The sequence below is a fragment of the Thamnophis elegans genome, chromosome 13 (assembly GCF_009769535.1).
Source record: "Thamnophis elegans isolate rThaEle1 chromosome 13, rThaEle1.pri, whole genome shotgun sequence".
Taxonomy (NCBI): domain Eukaryota; kingdom Metazoa; phylum Chordata; class Lepidosauria; order Squamata; family Colubridae; genus Thamnophis; species Thamnophis elegans.
In genome coordinates this window covers 27,672,275-27,678,274 of record NC_045553.1, presented here as the reverse complement: position 1 = coordinate 27,678,274, position 6,000 = coordinate 27,672,275, and the positions used below count along the sequence as shown (strand labels likewise).

At 44.5% G+C, this 6,000-nt stretch overlaps 1 protein-coding gene across 1 annotated transcript in view; it reads left to right on the top strand.

Annotated features, from left to right (window-relative positions):
* The first annotated feature begins 1,688 nt into the window (after nt 1–1,688).
* Nucleotides 1,689–6,000, top strand: part of LOXL2 (lysyl oxidase like 2) — a 93,461-nt gene continuing 89,149 nt past the window's right edge. The window contains 1 exon segment of the mRNA XM_032229886.1: nt 1,689–1,762. The gene's annotated coding sequence lies outside the window, so the exon portion shown is untranslated.

Genomic DNA, 6,000 nt, shown 5'->3' with positions numbered 1-6,000 from the left:
AGGGCTGAAAGCCCTATGAAGCGGTATATAAGTCTAACTGCTATTGCTAACTGCTATTGCTAAAGTCCAGTTGCCTCTTGAAAAAGCACCTTTGGGACAACCATGACCTGGATGATGGAGAAACTCCACCAATATTTATATTATGTGAATATAACCATCTTCTTCTGCTTCCCTTCAGTGAAGAGAAGAATGAGATCCATATCGCAGGAATGCTGAAAATCGGCGGGAAGAAAGAAATTAACTAAATGCACATCCCTGAGATTTCCAAAACACCTTAACTTTAGGGTCCACTGGCCCCTCTCGGCGTCTTTGGGTCTCCAGGCGTGCTGGGCTGTAACTCCTAACTGCTTCACCAGCCTGGACCAGAATCGACCGGAGTTATAGTCCAATATTGTACCACAGCATTTCTTAATTTTATTTTCTCCTCAGGAAGCCTTCCCACTTTTAAAAATTATGAAGGACCCCAAAAGACCCTGCTCTTTGGGTGATATTGACATTGGAGGCTAAAACAAACAATGAACGGTTACAGGAACTGGGCCTGGCTAGTCTAGTGAAGAGAAAGACCAGGGGAGACATGATAGCAGTTTTCCAATATTTGAGGGGCTGCCCAGAGAGGAAGGGGTCAAGCTAGTCCCCAAAGCACCTGAAGGCCAGACAAGGAATAATGGATGGAAACCTATCAAGGAGAGTTCAACTTAGAAACAAGGAGGAACTTTCTGACAGTTAGAACAATCAACCAATGGAACAGAAGTTGCCTTCAAAAGTTGTGTGGGCTTCATCACTATAAGCTTTCAAGAAGAGACTGGACTACCATCTGTCAGAAATGGTGAAGGGTCTCCTGCCTGGACAGGGGGTTGGACTACAAGGTCCCTTCCAACTCTGTTAATCTGTAAATCTATATTAAAATTAAAATTGCCACCAACCCTTCTCACGATTCTTCGATGGAATTTTAACATTGTGCTATTTCCCCCCCCAGCATAGGCTGACAAACAGTTTTGATTTCATGGAAGGGTCTTGGAGGATTCCCCCCCTCCCAGGAATCTTCAGACCACACTTTGAGACAAAAAAACTGATTTCAATAAAGGAAGATATTTGTAGCTCAGGGTTGAAATGGTCCTTGGTGCTCTTTGTGCTTGAGGATATTACCTAGTTTGGGTAATGAAACATCTGCCAGAAGCACATCATTGTGCCTAAGTCCCTGTCCTACTATCCCCATTTATTCATACCCATTTCTCGTGTTCTTATTCGTGTTTATTCTTACTCCTGTTATCTTGTACATGAGTGACAAATTAAAGGAATAAAAATAAACCAAATAAAGGATCCCTCAAACACTGGTTTAGATGGATTCCAGTTAAAAAGGAACTATGCCTTCTCCTGAGGAGAAAACTGCAAATATTGTCCATCCAAAGCAACAGAAAAAAAAGCAGATTTTCTGTTTATAATCCAAGTCCCATGGAAAGTTGTTTGCGACCCCTCTCCCCTCCCCTTGGCTGACTGCCTCCTCTCCACGCTTCTGAGCAGGAAGGCTCTGGGTATCCACAAAAATAGTATCAGATTACAAAACGAAAAATAAATAAATAAATTGGGATATCTCGCCCATTTCAGCCTCGGCGGCTGAGTACGGAGGGGGTGGGCCCTGGGAGGGGTTTGGGAGGAGATGTCCTGTGAAATATGCTAAACCAGACTTCTCTTCCCAGACTCGGTCAAGGAGAAGCGCTGTCGGCCAGCGAATTGCTTTCCTCAAAGCCCCGAACCACGATAGGTAAGGCAGGAGCGATTGCGCTAAAAGAGACAGAACGATTCGGACAGAGAGAGAGAAAGAAAGAGACAGACAGACACACACAGAGAGACAGAGGTACAGAGAGAGAGAGAGAGGGAAGGAGAGAGAAAGAAAGAGAGAAACAGAGAGACAGAGAGAGACAGAGACAGAGACACAGAGAGAGAGAGACAGACAGACAGACAGAGAGAGAGAGAGAGAGAGGGAGAGAGAAAGAGAGACAGAGACACAGAGACAGACAGAGACAGACAGACAGACAGACACACACACAGATCGAGAAACAGTCAGAAACAAACACCCAGACACACACACACACACACACACACACACACACACACACAGAGAGAGAGAGAGAGGGAGGGAGAGAGAGAGAGAGTGAGGGAGGGAGGGAGGAGTGTGTGTGTGTAAAATTGGGTTGATGCTTACAATTGATGTCCTTCTTTTCGTTTCTTCTTTCTCCTGGTTTTTTTCCCTCCCTCCCTTCCAGGGTTTTTTGCCCCCTTTCAGTGCTGCCCCCCCCCCAAACTAACAGAGACTGAGCGTACAGGACTCATAGCTCAGCAGTGGGCTTGCCCAGCCTCTGGAGAGCTCAAGTCCTGGGTTGAACTCCTGCTGTAATCTCATGTGGGGCTGGACTGAAAAAGTTTTGCTTACAACTTTGGAAAGTTCTTTCATGACAGTAGACAGAAATGGGGATGGACAGACGGATGATAGGACCGGAAGATGACGAGAAGTAGAGTCCAACAGACAGACTAGAAATCCCTGTGTTGGGGAAGGGTGGGATAGAGGATGCTGAGAGAGAAGGTCCTTGTCTGGTTTAGTTTCAAGTAGTTTGTGGGTTTCTTGGTTACTTGATTTTCAGGATGTAGAACAGGAGGTCCCCAAACTTGGCAACTTTAAGAGTTGTGGACTTCAACTCCTAGAATTCTTCAGCCAATATGCTGGCTGGAGAATTCTGGGAGTTGAAATCCACAAGTCTTAGTTGCCAAGTTTGAAGACCTCTGATTTAGAGGAACGAGGATCGGAAAGATCACCCTTGATCTTTCCTTCTCCTCCTCACTCCCATCATTAATCCATGTTCAGCTGTGAATCAACAGCACTTCTGGATTCTCTTTATCTACTTTAAAACTTCCTGGGGTCCTCCTGTATGGTTCCATGTGCCTAGGTCTATTTCTGGGGTTTTGGAAGAGGTGGAGAAAGTTATCCTTCCATTAGAGCCATTAAATAATCTGTCCAATTTAATAGTCCAGCTCTAGGAATAGATAGATCTGGGACGGAAAGAAAGATCAATGCCTGCCTGCCTGCCTGCCTGCCTGCCTGCCTGCCTGCCTGCCTGCCTGCCTGCCTGCCTGCCTGCCTGCCTGCCTGCCTACCTACCTACCTACCTACCTACCTACCTACCTACCTACCTACCTACCTACCTACCTATCTATCTATCTATCTATCTATCTATCTATCTATCTATCTATCTATCTATCTATCTATCTATCTATAAAGTTCCCTTGAATTTTTTTTGAGGGCAAAGGAAATATTAATAGGAAAAACAAATGTAATTCCACAGCCATAAGAAAAATGATCAAGCAGGCAATATATTAACTTATCAAAGGGCCTGGAGCAAAAAGATTAGAGGGTAGCATGAAATGAAGAGCAATGGAATAGTTTGCCTCCTGTTGTTGTGGGTGTTTCACTATTGGAAGTTTTCAAGAAAAGATTGGACAACCATTTGTCTTGGGTGGTATAAGCTTCCTGATTTGGGCAGGGGATTGGACTAGAAGACCTCCAAGGTCCTTTCCAGCCCTATGATTCTATGAGTCCAATCTGTGTCTGCTGCTAAAAATGGGTCAGTATATTTGTGTGCATTGAGAGGGAAGGAAACGGTTGCTCTTGCAGACAACTTGAGCCAAGATATAGTTGGCATCTGTCTTCCTTACCATCCACTTCAATTTGGAAAGGCAAAGTTCAGAATCCGTCTGGCACACACTGGAGTCCAGATGTTCTAATCCACATGGCAGTAATGCTGGATTATGGATATTCGATGCCACGTAATCGTTGCTTTGATCCTTGACATCAAAGAAATTAGCGGTAGAGCAATAGTCTTGCAAGGTTCTTAGATCTATAGGAGAAAAGGCATTTCACAGCTTAGAGGGATGGCAGGTGATGAAAATGCTAACTGTTTTAGCTGAAACCCTATCTCCATTTACCCGGGATTTAGTAAACCTCGATGTACTAGCCAAGAATTACTTGTAAATAGACATACATAAAAATTGTTTGGAATGGAGGAAACTCAATCCGTGAATTTGTAGAAAGATTCACCTAAAAGAGGGTTAAGTAGTTTGTGGTTTAGTGCAGTGGTCACCAACTGGTGTTTCGTGGACCACTGGTGGTCCGTGATAAAATTTTGGTGGTCCAAAGAAAAAATATTTGCATTTTTTATATTGCACTAAATATTATTTATCTTTTGAAAAATTCATGTTAGTGGTCCGTGGGATTTAAAACTATGAATTTAGTGGTCCCTGGGGTCCAAAGAGTTGGTGATCCCTGGTTTAGTGTATTCTGAGAGTCCAGGACATCTCATGAAGTAATATGATTTATAATATGGTGCATGAATACTGCAGTTCTGCCTATTAAACAGGAGTTACGCTTAGTTTAGTGGCGAGAAGCTAGTCACTGTTTGGGGAGGGTTGGGGTTATATTTTTTGTCTGAAATTTTGCTCTCCACTTTCCCAGATGGCGAACACAGTTTTCCAGTGAACCGCAATTCAGAAATAAATATATGGAATGGACTGAAAGGTTTATTTAAAATAAAAAGAACAGCCGGGTCTCTTCTTTTCATAATTTTATTTGGGGAATGGAACTCGGGGGGAGAATATGTGGGGTCTTGGTGATCTCGGAGCTTTGCTATTCTATTTGCAGGCAGTTGATTGGCAGGTTAGGTAACCTTATCGGTTCAATTCTCCGCACAGTTGCCAGAGCAATAACATCTGGAAACCACTAACTTAACGATGAGAAAAATGCAGCCACTGTGCAACCTCTCACTGTAATTACAAGTAGTCCTCAACTTACAACTATTTTTTCCCTGACTGAAATGCAACACTACCAAAAAAAAAGTGACTTGGGACCAATCCTTGCATTGCGACTGTCATAGCATCCCTGTGGTCAGGCGATTGGAATTTGGGTGCCTGGCAATGTATTTAGGACGCTTGCAAAATCTCTGGGTCATGTAATTGCCATTTGCAACTTTCCCAGCTGGTTTCCAACAAGCAAAATCGATGGGAGAGGAAAGCTGGATGTGCTTAGCGACCGTGTGATTTACTTAACAACCACAGTGGGAAAAGATTGTGAAAGTGGGCAATGCCTCAACAACAACCACACTGCTTGGCAATGGAAGTTCCATTCCAATTGTGGTCGTAATTCGAGGGTTACCTATATATTAGAGCAGGCTGAGCATGGAAATAGTAGATTAGATTAGATTAACAGATTAGGAAGGGATCTTGTAGGTCATCTAGTCCAATCCCTCACTCAAGCAGGAGACCCTACACCATTTCTGACAAATGGCAGTCCAATCTCTTCTTGAAAGCCTCCATTCTGCCTGAAATCTTGCAAGAATCCCAACAACTAATGAAATTAAGGGGAGGAGAACATCTTGTGGACTTTTGCAATCTATAGCATGAAACTTCAACACATGCCCTACTGTATTGGAGTAGGGCATGTGAAAAGGACATCAGCAGACAAGAAGGAGAGCTGAGGACAGGGCATCTGGCGTTTAAAAGATACCTTAGAACAGGAGTGTCAAACTATATTTCATTGAGGGCCTCATCAGGGGTTGTGTTTGACCTCGGAGGGGTAGGGTGGCCATGGTGGGCGTTTGATACAGTCATGGCCATGGTGGTGGTGTGGCCCACCAGTGGCCAGCAGATCTGGTAGCAGATTCGGGCAGTGAGAAGATTGGGGAGGAACAAGGGCCAGTCCTGGAGTCTGGGGAAGGCTCCAATGAGGGCTCTGTGTCGGAGGCAGAGAGGGGGCCAGGGCCGTCTGACAATTATCAGCTGCTTTTGGAGTTGGACATCAGTGGGGCAGAAGAACATGTGTGTACATGTGCAGAGCTGACAGGAGAAGGGAACAGCTAAGGAACAAGGGCTGACTCGGGAGTAAAGGCACAGGTGGATGGTGGATGGCCCCTCCCATAGGGAATAAAGAGGAGCGAAAGGGGAGTGGAGTTTGCA